The sequence below is a fragment of the Macaca nemestrina genome, chromosome 16 (genome assembly GCF_043159975.1).
Source record: "Macaca nemestrina isolate mMacNem1 chromosome 16, mMacNem.hap1, whole genome shotgun sequence".
Taxonomy (NCBI): domain Eukaryota; kingdom Metazoa; phylum Chordata; class Mammalia; order Primates; family Cercopithecidae; genus Macaca; species Macaca nemestrina.
This window is the reverse complement of record NC_092140.1, coordinates 26,345,517-26,361,731: the sequence shown is the minus strand read 5'-3', so window position 1 is coordinate 26,361,731 and position 16,215 is coordinate 26,345,517. Positions and strand designations below refer to the sequence as shown.

The window sequence follows — 16,215 nt, the reverse complement described above, 5'->3', positions numbered from 1 at the left end:
GTACATTTGTTGGTTTCTTGTAATAAATCACATGTGGCAGCTACTGCCCTCTGGCAGGGAGGCCATCCTTTGGCTGTTTTTTCTGTTTCAAAAAAATATACAGTAGGTTACAGTTGTTTCCCAAGTTTCTGGGTCAAAACTCCTAGTTCAATTCTCTTTTTAAAATATACTCACGGGGAAAGGGCTTTTGGGGGCCAGGGAGCCCCAAGGCAAAAGCTAATGTTAATTTTTTATTTATATTATCAAATGCATTTTGGTATTTCATTGTCTAATGCAAGGGTTCTGACTCAGTCATTTTAAAGCCTCATACAAGGGTTTTACTATGATTCCAAAGTTAGAAAGCTAAATGTCAAAAAAAAGCGAGCCATCTCCAAGAATTCTCTTAAACTGTTTCTGTTTTGGGGAGGGCTTTAATGGCAGCTACTGCCTGTTTCTTATCAGTCATAAGACTGCTTACCTTGTTGTAGGTGGAACCCCAAGTTGACTACGTCTTTTCCACATGTTTGGACCTTATGTGGGGTCGCTTTATAACCCCATTCAGCTAGGTTATTTAAATCCAGTATTGTGTGAATAAATGATTATTGACTCCATTATATCAAGGGGAACACCTGAGCCTCCTCAGTGTTATCAGAGCCACAGTCTTATTCTACTTGTCTGCTTCTTTGGCTTTCTTTTTTTTTTCTTTTTCTCTCTTACCCCCCCCCTTTTTTTTTTAAACTGTCATCTTTCCCTTTTAGCCTGTAGCAATCATTATTTTAATGCCCAGATTCCCAACAGTAGGCACATGGATCCTTGCCTGGGAGTCCTATTCTGTTTTGTCCTTTACTTTTCTCAGGCCCTCTTTTACCTTTCTGAATGCTTTCTACAAGAGTGGGCACCCATCTGGCTCTTCTTGTTTTTCTGGCATTGAAAAGTCTGTAAGCAATTTCTACCAATAGAGAAGGGTTTATTCTTTGATTTTTAACTTCCTTTTGATACCTGAAGTGCTTTGGCTGATGAAAATCAGATTGACTGTCCAAATATTTTCTGGGGCCTCTAGATCCATACCTGAGTATTTTTTTTATAAGACTGATACACTGGTTCCAGCCAGTGGCTGAATTTTCATTAGCCTCCTGTTGGATATCATGGATTTTATTGATGCTACACTTCTTGGCTACTCCTTTACTCAGTCCCATCAAAACGTATTTTTAGTAGTGTTCTAGTCTTGGCATTCCTCATTGTTGTAGTCACAATTGAGCTCCACTAAGGGAGTCGTCCCTGTGGGGGATCAGGGGTCCAAGCAGGGTCTTTCTGAAGTAGCTGCCTGGTCTCATCACTGGCTTTGTCTATGACTAGTCTCCTTTTACCAGCCATTATCATGAAATTTAATGGTGTTTGAATGTCCACCCAAGTGAGGAAATATATGGAGAATATACTGGTACATAATTCCACCATGTGCTGTGGGTCATCTCTGTAGGAAGGGCTTATATTATTTTTAGTTTGCTAAGTCTGAAGTGGAGAAAGGTGAATGTAATCCCCAAAACCCCATGGGTTGGCCATGTGCATTTAATTCCTGTTGGATCTTAAAAGGGGGGACCCGTTGACCTTGTGCATTGAAGAACCAGTCAGGTTTTAAAAGAGGAGACTGTCTCTGACCTGCTTGCATAATGTAGAGGGGCCACTGCATGTTGTAAATACGGATTATTTAAATGGTCTTCTGGGGGAGTGGGTAGAGGAAGGAGCAGCTCAGGGTACAACGCCGGCAGGGTCAGCCTGGGAACCTGCACAGGTGCCAGAGCGGGCAGCGCCAGGGAAGGCACTTGCAACACCACAGCATCATTTCTCTGTGGTGAGTTTAAGGCTAACAAAATCATCCTATCCTCCTGCTTCTGTTGGGGAGATCAGACCCAACACCAGGTTGTGGGGGCGACAAAGTCCGGCAGAGTCAAAGGATTGAGAAAAAGACAGTTTGAGAAGTAAAGTGGGATCAGGGGGCCATCGTTAGTGCATGGAAGCTGCGAAGGCCCCGAGCTCTGGAAGCCCACGTTATTTATTGGTAATCCAACATGGAAACAGGTGGTGAGAATGTGGGGGTCAAAAGGGCAGGGACATGATCTACAGCTGTGACGGTTTAGCGTTTATATGGAACATGTTTTGATACTTGAGATAATGGGAATATAATTGACCTAGGAGCCTAGGAGGGCTAGAAGCAAGGAGCCAGCAAGTCTAGACACATTCCAGAGGACATTATGTCAGACACTGCAAGCCCTGCCTCAGGTATTTCCCCAACATGCTTCTTTTTCCCTTCCGTATCTTCCTCAGGCAGTAGAAGCCAAGGAGATTTCACTTTATACAGTCCTCTTTGCACCATGAACTGGGCACCTTTCTGGGAAGCATCTTTATGACATGATAGAATAAACACGTGAACATAGGTATTTTTTACATTTACCTGATCTTTGATAAAACTGTCCAAGCTGTAAGATTGTATAAAAGTTCAAAAACCTCATTTAAAGGCTGCCTCTCTTCTGAATCTAACACATGCATTTGCCATGCTGTATTACAACAAAGTACCATTTTTTTTTCCTTTGTCCCAAGGTCATAGCTATAGGCTGACCAGTTAGCTAATATTCTCTCTCTTTGAAAGAGAATCTGCAAAATACCTCCATTGGTAACAAGAAAACAACACACAAAACAAATGAAGTGCTTCCCAAACACAATCTTCTTCAAGGGAAGAGACCAGTACGGAGTCACTACAAGTTGTTTCTTCTATCAACGGTACCACGAATGGCCCCAAAGGCCCAAATGGTAAGTAAAGAGGACACCTGGTGTTCACACGTGGATGTACCTTGTTATAGAACTGGTTGACTCATCTAGAAAGCTTGTTCCCTTTAACCAACTTGAAGTGAAAATAGGCAGCTGGCATCAATTGAGGGAAAGAAGGGAGTTTCCCCAAAGGGATAAAAGAGCCTTGGCAGCTGCTGGGACTGTCCCTGTAGTTTGCCTGTGTCAGGCTTGGCCAACCACAAGTAGCTGGTGCTATTGAAGGCTTGCTGCTAACCTCTGGTAGCAAGAAGCGTTAGCCCATACGTGCTGCTACAGTCAACTGCTAAAACCATGGGGAATCTAAAGATCCCCTCGGTAACCTGAACAAGTTAGCGCTGGTGCACTGCTGCGGCCAATTGCTTCATCTGTTGGGAACTGAGCTAACAGCTCAGGGAGCGTGAGGCTCCTGACTAGCTCGCCAAATATTGTAACCAAACTCAGGTTTGGGGCACTTGACGCCTGAAAAACCAATGCTCCAGGACAAGCGTTGGTAAGAAGGAAAGTTAGCTTTATTAGGGAAGCAGGCAAGTTGGGAAATTAGTGACCTTGTTTCAAGACTACCTCTGAATTGTAGCTCTGGACCAAGAGTTTTTAAGGGAAATCGGGATAAGCGTAAGTCATAATCAGAGTGTCCTTGTGGAGGAGCTACGTGTGCAAATTCAAGCAGGCAGGCAGTCACTGCTGTCTTGGTCAATGTCTTGGGACCTTTGCTGGCATCGTTAGGCTGTTCTTAGCTAGTTGTGGCTAAAACTGCTGGTCAGTCTGTTCCCGGAATTTCTGGTCAGCATATTTCCCTTTTATTTATGTTGAAGGTCCTATTGTTCTGAGATTGGTATATTCTTAATGAATAATCTACAAACTTAGAGAAGTAATTAAAACTCAAGTAAGCAAATTTTTTCCTATTACATGGCAGGGATTCAACATGGAGTCAGTGCTGTTACAATAAGATCTTCTAGTCAAGAAAAGTACTTGCAGCAGAGTCGGGGTAAGTGAAGAAAAATAAAATTATTTCTTATTTTCGTTTTTTGTACCTATCCCTAAAGTTCAAACTGTTCAGAAATTGTTATAAAATTATCTCAAGAAATTCAGTAAATGATTTTGTGTCCTATTGCTTCAATTATTTGAATTGATTGTATACTTTCCATGAACCAGGTTTTAAAAATTTTCTATTTCTTTATAAATCACATGGAAAGTTCACACTCAGACTGCTGAGTACAAAGAGCATTCAAAGTCCAAAAACAAGTGGGTGAACTGTAGTACAGAGTTTAAGTAGATGTCTGGTCTTTGATATCATTAAACCTCCCTCAGTCTAAGTTTCTGTATCTTAAAAAATAAAGATATTTAGTGTAGTAAATTTTCATTGCTAACGATTCAAAATAATCTATTTACCTAACATATCTAATAATGTTGAAGAAATAACACTAAGCAATTATAAAACTAAAAGTCATTGATTTTAAATATGTGGTTTTATTGTACATATTTATGATGAAAAATTACTGTCTATGAATATTGAAATTAAAGTTAATCATTGAATATTTTGGTAAGATAATGTTTGAGTATTACCTTATAGTTATTGAAAGAAAACAGATAAATATAAACTGTAATTCCCATAACAGGAAAATATAACCATATGAACATAATTGAGAAATTAATAGAATATATTTTAATGTAGTAAAACAGTATAAGTCACATCAGCGAACAGTATGAGATTACTTCAAAATAGGTTGTAAAGAATAGACATAAGAATTTACATACGAAATAGAACGGATTAATCACAGAAGGCATATGAAGGTTTTCCTTGAGAGAGGCCACAATTTGGCATTGACAAAGATGAGTGAAATAAAGCATTACAAGTAAAAAAGCGTGGAAGCTTGTAATCCAGATATATGATATGAGTATTTTCAATTAGTTTTTTTTTTTTAACCATTTAAGTTTAGTAACTTGGGCAGTTCTGGTTCTAGCTATGCTGGAAAAATGAACATCAGAATTTCCCCTATACCATAAACAATGATAACACTAAACCTATCATAGAAAATAACTGTTTTCAGGTCTTGGACAACAAATATTGCAAGTCTTTGATTCATTTGATGAGGGAAATATATAATGTGAACTCCACATGCCCAGGTTTTCTGCCTTAGAATCAATTTCATACAACAGCACAGGGGGGTGAAATCCTAACAGATCAGCAATTCCACTGGCATAAAAAGCATGTAGCAGAGATTAGTACTGTGGAGATAGCTCAAATATGCGAATCAGGGTTCTGAAGAGAGCAAAAAGGGAGCACACTAGAATCTGCATAGAAGTCTCTCCAAGCATTTGGCCAAGTACATAGCTGTATGTGTACAAAATAAAATAAAATGTGATACCTGGAAGAATCAGCTACTGAAGGACTGTGAGTTAAATGGACATTCAGAAGTTCACATAGTTCTAGGAGACACAGAAGTTACAACCATTCAGTGTTTAGAGATTTCACAAGAAGCTCACTAAAGCAGTCGTGGTGACAAATGGGCTAAACATCTGAAGTGACCTAATCTTGCTCCAGAATAAGAACAATTCTAACATGGTCTAAGAATCACAAAACTTCTAAAACATCATTTTGAGCAGTCAGTAAATTAATTGCTTTATGAATTTAAAAAATAATACTTTCCTTGGACAACATAATTTAAAGTCTCATCAATGTAAAATGTATGATGTCAGCATAAAACTTAAAAATATACATATATACACAAAGAGGCAGAAAAATCTGAAGCATAAATAGAAAAAAGCAACCAATAAAAATATATCTGAATGTTAGATTTGGCTGACAATATCTTAGAAGAGCTATTGTAAATATATTCAGTGATTTGAAGTAACAGATGAACATTATATTGAAATAGATGAAAAACGTCAAGGAGAAAGTTGGAAGTATGAAAAAATGAAAATCATAGAACTTGAAAATTCCCAGTATTAAAAAAAAAATTATCAGATAGGCATAAAATGTAGATGGGATACTTTAGAAGAAAAGATCTGTGAACTAGAAGATGGGTCAGTAGAAAATGTTAAAACTCAAGCACAGATGGGAAGCAGAAAAATGAATATGACCTCATGTTCAGTAGGCCAACAACAAAAAAATATTTCATACATATATGTAAAAGTCATTCCAGAAAGAAGAGAAGAAAGAAAAGAGGTTGTGCATTGTTTCAACAGACTTGGATAAAGCCAAGAATTAAAAGTTGCTACCATTTTTATTACCATTATTCATCCTGAGTTAGCAGCCACTGAATATATGGCTTAAATATTGTATTAGTTTGTGTGAAAGATGTTTCACATTATATTTTGAAAGTATTGTATTTCTGTATGTTTGTCTTATGCAAGTTTTATTGTACTATAAATATTTGTATGAAAGTAAACTATAGAGAAGATATGTAGTGTTTTATTACCTACTTGTTAAATACTACAAGTGACAAAAAATAAGCACACGTAAGTTATTCTATACAATCTATAAATATTACAAGAGACGAGTGAGCATAAGTTATTTTATATGATCTATGTTCTGTTTTTATAGTGTATATTATATACCTAGATTTCTATATTTAGATAGATGTCTATACTTATAGATATATACATACATCTACAAATCTGTCTTGCTGTATATTTTATATAATTTATAAGCACATATAATCTACTCTTTGATTATATTTTAGGATTTTGTATATGATTTAAAGTACTTTTAGGATCATTTTTAATTATGAACATTTTAGCAATTTGATTCAGCAATTCCACTTCTAAATATTTACCCAAAATAATTGAAATCAAGGTTCCGAAGAAGTATTAGTACTCCTATACATATTGCAGCACTATTTACAATGGCCAAGATATGGAAACAAACTAAATGTCCACTGATAGATGAGTAGATAAAAATAGCATGATATATGTATATAAGAGAATACAACTCAGCCTTAAAAAAGAAGAAAATTCTGCAGTATGTGGCAATGCGAATGAACTTTATAAGCATTACTCCAAGGGAATAGGCCAGACACAGAAAGAATAATAATGCCTAATTGCCCTTATATAAGATATTTGAAATTGCCAAATTTATATAATCAAATATTGGAATGGTGATTGCCAGGGGCTGGGAGAAAAGGTAAATGAGGAGTTAATAATCAATAGGCATAAAGTTACAGTAAAGCAAGATAAATAATTTCTAGAAGTCCATAAAATGTTGTACCTATAGTCAACAATAATGAATTATACAGTTAAAAATCTGTTAACAGGACACATTTCATGTTAAATGTTCTTACCACAATAACATAACATTTTTAAGAGAGAAGTATTTTTAAGCCAAAATGGAATCATCAAGATTTGTAATTAATTTATTGGTAGTATGTACTGTAGTTTTGCATACCTCTAACTATAATTCATTACCTTTTTTAGTGTATTCTGCTTGCTTGTGTTGGATACAGGCTCTATCATGAACTACTAACATTAACTTGGCTAAATTACTTAATTTCTCTAAGCCTCAATTCCCTTTTATATGAAATAGGGATAATAATATGTAATTTATAGGATTATATGGAGGGTCACATAAGAAAATTAATGTAAAACTGCTTAGCATAATGTCCAGTATAAAATATTATATATAAACTTTCATTAACTAAATTCTAAAATATTTTAACAAAATTCTAATTTTAAAAATACATTAAAAGTCATTTCTTCAAAATCCTTAGCAATAATTTAGATGTTTGTTAATCATCTCTTCCTAAATACCTTGGGGATATTGTATGAACATTTGAAAATCCTCAGTTTTGGTTAAAAACTAAATGCTTGCCCCACCACCACCACACACACACACTCACATACACACAACGTGACATGTCACATTCACATGACAACGTGAATGAACTTGAAGAATATTACTCTAAGGAAATAAGCCAGACACAGAAAGAATATTAATGCATAATTGTCCTTATATGAGGTATCTAAAATAGCCAAATTTAAAGGATCAAAGATTGGAATGGTGATTGCCAGTTACTGGAGAAAAGAGAAATGAGGAGATACTAATCAATGGGCATAAAGTTTCAGTACACACAACTATTTGATCTTTACCCTCAAACCTTCTGTTGCATCTGTATTTTACAAAATCCACAGTATTATAGTCAGGAGATTATTTTTCTGTGATCTCTATTTATACTACAACAATTATTTATTGACATTTCTGATTGACTGTTACACACACACACACACACACACACACACACGTACAATTAATATTGTATAGCTGAGAACTATTTCCTGGAGATCCTAAAATTGTCAAGCCTGATAGTCAACAAGGTTACCTAGGCTTTTCCCTGAAACCAGTGATAATGTCAAAAGTTTTATCTTTCTCTCAATTTGTATCAGTCTAATAATGTTTTCTTAATGAGGTTATTGAACATAGACATTTATAGATAACTTCAGAGTAAATGTAAGGAAACATTTATAAGGGAGAGCCTTTATAAGATGTGAGTGCTGGCACCCTTTCGGCTTTTACTGTTATTTCCTTGGTAATATACAAAATACTTTTAATCTAAGAAAGATGAATAAATATTACAAGAAAGAATTTTCAGAATTGTTGATTGTATGGCTACCTGCTCCTGACTTTCTTTTTCCTTCAGCATATCCTCTTTCATGGTTGAAACACAGATGGCCTTAGATATTTATATGTAAAGGGATACTGCATGTCTTTTAGCTTTGTAAATCTAATTCCTCCATTCAGTGGGAGGATCAAGTTCATTAGTGTTTAATTCTATTAATGAATATATGTTTTTAAGTTTTTTGCTCTGCCAACATATAGGTAGCTTATATTTCTTAAATCAAGCAGAGATTGGCATGAGTTGTATATAATTACTAAAATGGGCACTGTAGAATCAGAAAGAAGGGTGTAAGCCATGTTAATGGGCAAGTACCATGGTGAGATTTTAGTATGTTATACTTCAAATTTCTCCCCTACCAAATTATATCATACAATAGCATTTTCCATTTTTAAACCCATTAACACCCCTACCACCACCATTAACAATCAAACCAACACTGAAACTGAATTGAATATGATTATGTGATTATTTCAGTTAAAAATCCAGCTCTGAGTTTTGATGGTCTCATCACAGATAAAGTATGTTCAATTGTTTACTCAGTATTTCATTTTGTATAGAATAATGGTGGGTATATGCATAGCACCTTTTTTATTCCACATTATGGTTTACATTGTTTACCTCTACTTTATAAAAATTCTTTAAGAGAAATATATTTAATTACGATTTCTAAATTCCTCTTTTAACAGTAGAACAAAAATCTTTGTTTTATCTCTAACAGCAGATATTTTTCACTTGCTTTAACCTTTCATTCAACATTTTGAAGGTAGCTGAGTCCTTAGAATTAAATATTTTTACTTGTTTTCTCCCATATTTTGTAAATAATCCACCATGAAATTTGAGTAACAAGTTTTAACTAAACATATTTGACTTATTTTCCTTACTTACTGCTAATGATAGAAATTTACCGAAATGTCTATATACCAGTGTATCAGAGTATAGATTGAATCCACACTATGGTTTTACCTATATTAGCCTCTGGATTTATTCTTAAAATATAGTTATTATTAGCTGCTTTTGTCTTAATCCTTGAGTTTTCAAAATCAATATGTGCTCATATTAACATAACAGGGCTTATATCAGTCAATAAAATTTGAATCTTTAATAGAACCTGCTTTATCTTCTTTCTCTTACCAACCAACCCTTACACCTAATATCAGAAAATTCAATTAATTATAAATGTATAGGCGATAAATTATTCCCCCTTTAAAACTCCTCTGCAGTGTTTTCTGAGAATTAGAAAGACTGTACAAGTTAAAAAGACAGGGCAATTGTGTATTTTTAAGAAGCTCTGTGAGTATGCATTCAACAATTCTCAATAGCAATTTCCTAATCTGACCTTATCCATTTGTGATCTATTTTTATATTTGGATATAATAAGTTTGCCTCCTTGCTGTAGAGATAAGCCAGTATTTTGATGATGAAATAAACATAATATTACGCTACCAATTTCACTCAAAATTGACAGATGATATATGCTATATATGATATGTGATATAAGCAATACATATACACATACCTAGGTTTGCATATGAAAAAATTTGGAATATAATATACCTTTGGGAAATTGTATGTTTTCTGCCAATATCAAATTTAAGTACCAATGATGGGTGTAAAAAATGGGAAATTTCACACGTTTCTCTTTTCTTTATTAGAATATCAGTATTCATTCCTTATTCATTTGTGTGTCATGGGCATTTACTGCACAGGCTTAACCTAAACATTAATAAAAAGAATCAATATTTATTAAACATTTTATAGAGTGTGGATCGAGTATCAACTCTGAAAATGATTTACTATATGTAAAATTTAAGAAAACTACTTTATTTTTATGTCAAACTTATTAACAAGATGACAATAATAATATAACCTCTATCAAACCATTGTATGAGAATTTAGAGAAATGACCTAAGTGAATTAGTGAGCAGAGATTTTGGCATACAGAAATTCCTCAAATGTTACACCAGCTATTCTGTACCAGACATAATACTAGGAAATTTACTTTTACCATGTTATTTAACCCTAAACAATTCTCTGCAAGGTAAATAAATAAAGTGAATTTATATCAAATATGAGATAGGGCCAGAAATTAACTTCAGAGAGGGCTGACCCAAAGTCTACGCTGTAATATTTCTATTTCAAACTTGCTTAGTGTTTAACAGACAAATGAATAAATATATATAGTCATAGGATTCCTTATGAAGAAAATCTAGAATCCATGTGTACCAAACCACACATTTATTTAATGTTCATTGCTTGTTAAGTAAAGAGATAAGTGAGGGAAATGCAATTATAATTCACTTTGGAAGGTTTTGAGACGTATATATATATATATATATATATATATACACACACACACACACCACACACCACACACACATGCTTTTACCAAAATTTTTTCTATTTTTTACTGTAAATGTTGACAAATGAAAGCAGCCTATAAATTAGCATCCATACCCAACACTCTGATAAGCTTTTAATTTCTTGTTCAGGAAGTGCTACTATATAGAGTATCAGGTGAATTAGAGATCTTGCTAGACTATGAAGATATAAATTGACTTAGTACACTCTAGAAAATAATACATACATTGGAGCAGAAGGGGACATATTAGGCAAAAGTAAATCTAGCATGCTTGAAATGAAAAGGCTGAGATTAATTTGGTTTAACAGATTCTTTATGTGGAAAGTAGTTGGAAAAATGTTAAGTCCAGACAGTGATCATTTTGGACCAGGCTTTCACTGTCAAAATAGGGAAATTATTTTATATACAATATGATAAACATAAAGGTTTTACAGAGATACATGGCATCAAGAAAACTAGATACAGATAGATAGATCTGCAAAGATTAGGAATATTGGGAGGAAAAAAAATGGAGGCTGTAGGATCACTTAAGAAACTACAGGAAAAATCAAAGTCCTATGATATACTGATACACACCTTATAGATGCAAGATTTTTTATGGGTTTTAGATAATCTTGCACTTAGCAAATTGATACCAAAATATAGACACAAAGTGAAAACTTAAAAAGTAAATTCTTAACCCTAAGGTTGATTAAAATTATAACTGTTTATGCTAACTATAAGGAAAAATTTACTATCATTTGAAAAAAAAATTTTATTATTAAAGGTATATGCATTATAAAATATTTTCCTAGTTTTTTATTCATTGAAGTTTTCCAGAAATTCAAGGAAGTCTGACCAATCTAAATAATCAGTGACTGATAGAAGTTTAGTTTATTCTCTAATCATTTTTATCCAGCATTTATTTGATTGGACAAAAAGACTTCTGCTTCATCACCTCATGGCTACCTTCTTCCTTTTCAGTTTTGCAAAAAGCCATTTTAGATAATTCAAGCAATTCATAAAACTGCTTTTTGCCTATGACCAGCAAATAATTCATCTGGGACTATGAATTATTTTTGCTTTTTCACTTGCTATAGAAAACTGTCCATATCAATAATAAATAATAATAAAATACTAGCTAGTATTTTGTTTATTCCTCATTTTGTACCAGGCATGTTTTAAGCACTTGACATGCATCAATTAATTTATTCTTTGCAACAAATATAATGCATAGATAGCAATTTTCCAAATTTCCAGATGTGAAAACTGAATTAGGGAGTCATTTCATTTTGTTTCCAGTGTATCTGTTGCCAGTTCAACAGCTTAAATTTGGCCCTTCTGTACCAATGGGAGTCATGTTTCTTTAGATGGCAGGTTCATAATTACATTATTTGACTCTGAGTTCACTAAAAACATCTAATTAGAAGAAGAAGAAAGCTTTCTCTTTGACTATTAGGTTTATCGGCTGCTTTCATTTGTCAACCTTTAGAGTAAAAAAGTAGAAAAAAATTAGGTAGAAGTGTGAGAAAAAGAAGCTTCACAAGTAAAATCCAATTACAGGAAATAGTGTTTACTTTTAGTTTGCATTTTGCTATATATTTTAACATTCTATTTTAAAATGAACATATCTAAAATAGAGAGAATATTATAGTTAACCCCCATATATTTGATTTGATAGGAAATTTAACATTTTGCCATATTTAATTTATTTTTTGCTGAAGTTTTATAATGCATGGCTCTGATATTATGGCACTTTCAACCAAAATTCTTCATTTTGTCTCTGTAAGAGTATAGGTATACTCTTACACAATCAAAATATCATTATCAACTATAATAAAATTAGCAACAGCAATTTAATAATCTCATCTAATATCCAGCCCATCTTCAAGATTATTTTCTGATTTTCTTTCGCATATATGAAAGTACTTTTTAAAATTATCACTATATTCTAATTAAAGTACACATAGGACATTAGACATTATGTCTCTTAAATCTTTTAATTTTGAATATCACCTATTTTTATGCCATTAACAGACTTAAAGTCGCTCTACTTGTCTTACAGAATTTCCTGCATTCTAACTTACCTTGTTGCCTTCTTACTGTTTAGCATGTTCTTCTGCCCCCTGTGTATTCCATAAACTGAAAATTCATTTTCCATTTGTCATTGCAAAAAAGAGGAGAAAAAAATTCTTGATTTTTTTCTGAATGCTAGATAAACTTCATGTGTATGATTTACTTCATGTTTCATCAGGGAGGCGGTATAAAATGCCTGGGTGTCCCATGATTAGTGAAGTTAATTTTGTTAGTGGTTTCAGGTGGTAGAATATGAGTCCTGGCTGGTAAAGATGCTTTTTCCCTATGACCAGCAAATCATCAGCAGGTGAAATTTGGCAAGCTTTGGGAGTTATTTTCTCATAAATATTTGATCTAAGTTTTTTTTTTAAGTGCTTGTTTATGTTCTTTATGTTCTCTTCTTGAGTCAATTATTTCTTTAGTGTTTGTTAAATGGTGACTCTACCGATTTTGTTTTTCCTTCTGCATTCATTAGTTGATAATATTCTACAAATAAAGACTTGCTCTAATCAGAAGATATGGTTTAAAAACCATAACCATGAAGGTAAATTAAGCAAGCAACTGCAAACATAAATATATGTAATAGTTATACATATATATATATTTCAGAGTATAAAAAAAGACCTATTTAGCATTACTTACCATTTCCTCAATTTATTCCTTAAATGATCTAAATTTAGTGCATGTTCTTTGCATAATAGGATTTGTGCATATATATGTACATAATCAAAGAAAATTCAAACTTGACTACATATTCTTCATAAAAGTTATTACGTATATATATATATTTGCAAGTCAGGCAGAATAAGTGTTGAGACAAGATATATTTTGAAATGATCTGAGTAATATTATTATAAGGATCCATCAAAATGCTTCATACCTTCAAATAATTATGTCTTAAATTCACACTGTGATGAATTATCTCCAGGGAATAGATTTATGATTTTATGAGGCATCTGTTAAAAATTGGAAAGGAAAAAATAACATTGTGAAGCCAGCTTTTTATCAAAATCATTTTGACAGGTCCAGGCTACCTACAGATTGAATGCACCTGAAAGGCAACAATATAACATTTATGTCACTGTAAGGAAATAATCAGCATGAAGCTTGGATTTGTTAGAAGGAAATATCATTTTTGGTACATAATTTTGTTATATCAAAGCATGCAAAACTTTCTTATACATAAGAAAAATTAAGATGAAAGTTGGTAATATTAAAATATATTTGTATAGTTGAGGGTATTACATTTTGTTTCAGTTTTTAAGCTTCAGTAAATTATGACTATCAAAAATCAAGTTATATTTTAAAAGCATATAATATTGATTTGCATTATAAAGGTGACCCCATTAATAGAAAATTACACATATATTTACTTGAGACTTCAAATTTACTTTAAAAAATTATATAATAATAAAAGAAAAAAATTATATTAAAAAATTGAACCATATATTTTATAAAATTGAGCTATCAGACTTAGAAATCTTTTAACTATCTGACTTAAGAAAACCTAATCACTATCTAAACTAGACATCCACTATCTAAAAAACAAAGTACTACATATTCTACAAAAGTATATATGCCAGAACAATAAAAGTAGTCAATTCATAAAAGATAGAGTTACACACATACATACTACATAAAAAAGTATGTGAACAATGCATATTATAATCCAAATATCTGAAAGATAAACATAAACTAAAGCAACATTTCTTATTGTTGGAGTGCGTTATTAAAGATAAGCTTGAGGCCGGGTGCTGTGACTCAGCACTTTGGGAGGGCTAGGCAGGCGGATCGCGAGGTCAGGAGATTGAGACCATCCTGGCTAACATGGTGAAACCCTGTCTCTACTAAAAATACAAAAAAATTAGCCAGGCACGGTGGCGGGTGCCTGTAGTCCCAGCTATTTGGGAGGCTGAGGCAGGAGAATGGCATGAACCCGGGAGGCAGAGCTTGCAGTGAGCGTAGATTGCGCCATTGCACTCCAGTATGGGCGACAAAGCGAGACTCTGTCTCAGAAAAAAAAAAAAAAAAAAAAGATAAGCTTGAATGATCAAGCGGTAATGGATTAGTTTTGGATACATCAGTATAAGTTCATGTTAAGATACATGCACATGGATACATTAAAAATATCTATAGATATGTGTATATACACAGGCTAGAAATACACATGTATATTTTCTTGTGTAGAAATCCTAGAAGCAATTACAGCTCAGGAGCATAGTACTTTTCTTTCTAATATCATTCTCCAGTGAATGGTACCAGAGCTTTTTAGATAAGTGGCTTATTTTAGCACAATGACAAGGTATATACAGTATGAGCCTGGGGTATCTTTTAGTGCCAGAAAGTAAGACAATATTAAAAAAAAAAAAAAGTACAAAGGAGCAAAGAAACCAGTGAAAGAGCTAAGAAGGAGCAAGGCTGGGAAAATTGAACAAAAAATAGAGTGGTATTGCATTATAATAACTCAATGTAAATTTTATGAATCTACTGGAAAAAAGTAAATATGAAAAAACACAAATATCCTGTAGCAAAGAATATTAAATAATTGATGGCTGATAATTCTTAATTTCCCACTCACTAAAAGTTTCCTGCACATATTAACTTCTTGCAGAGTACTGTATAGAAAGTGGGAGACGAAAGAATAACTAAGTAAAGAGCTAATGAACTCAGTCAGGTAATCAAGATGAAAACTCATAATGGTAAGTCATATTAGTCATGTTGATTGTATGTACCATTAATGTGATTTGATGAGAAAGACATTTTACCTCTGTGGCCTTCTTCCCCAAATTACATAACCCCAGTTTAATCATCAGGCTAATCCCATTTGAGTAAAATCTACAAAATACCTGTCCAGTATTTCCCCTCATTAAATTGAAAAATAGTTAAAAATAAAGTCTTAGAAACTGTCACAGCTAAGAGGAGCCTAAAGAGATGCAATGACTAAAATGTAATTTTGTATGACGAGTGGAATCATGGCACAGAAAAAATATATTATAAAATAATTAAATATGGCAGATAGTCAATGGGATACTACTGAAGCATGAAAAAAAAAAAAAAAAAAAAAAGAAACCCTGTCATTTGAGACAGCATGAATGAATGTGAAGGGTTATTAGGTTAAGTCAAAGAAGCCAGGCACACAAAGACAAGTACAGCATGATCTCATTCATCTGGCATCTTTAAAAACGCTGATCTCATAGACTTACAGAGTAGAATAGTGGTTACAAGAGACTGGGGGAGGGTAGAAGGAAAAAGAGGTTGAAGAGAGATTGGTCAGCGACTGCAAATTTATAGGTAGATAGGAGAATAAGTTTTGGTGTTCTATAGCATAGCAAGGTGACCATAGTTTAAAATATTGCATTGCGTACTTCCAAATAGCTGTAAGAGAGG

At 33.3% G+C, this 16,215-nt stretch overlaps 1 long non-coding RNA gene across 1 annotated transcript; it reads left to right on the top strand.

Annotated features, from left to right (window-relative positions):
- The first annotated feature begins 2,579 nt into the window (after nucleotides 1-2,579).
- Nucleotides 2,580-15,587, top strand: LOC105481668 (uncharacterized). The gene is made up of 3 exons (XR_987070.3): nucleotides 2,580-2,784; nucleotides 3,716-3,787; nucleotides 15,440-15,587. It is a non-coding gene; the product is annotated as an uncharacterized lncRNA (long non-coding RNA).
- Nucleotides 15,588-16,215: the final 628 nt, after the last annotated feature.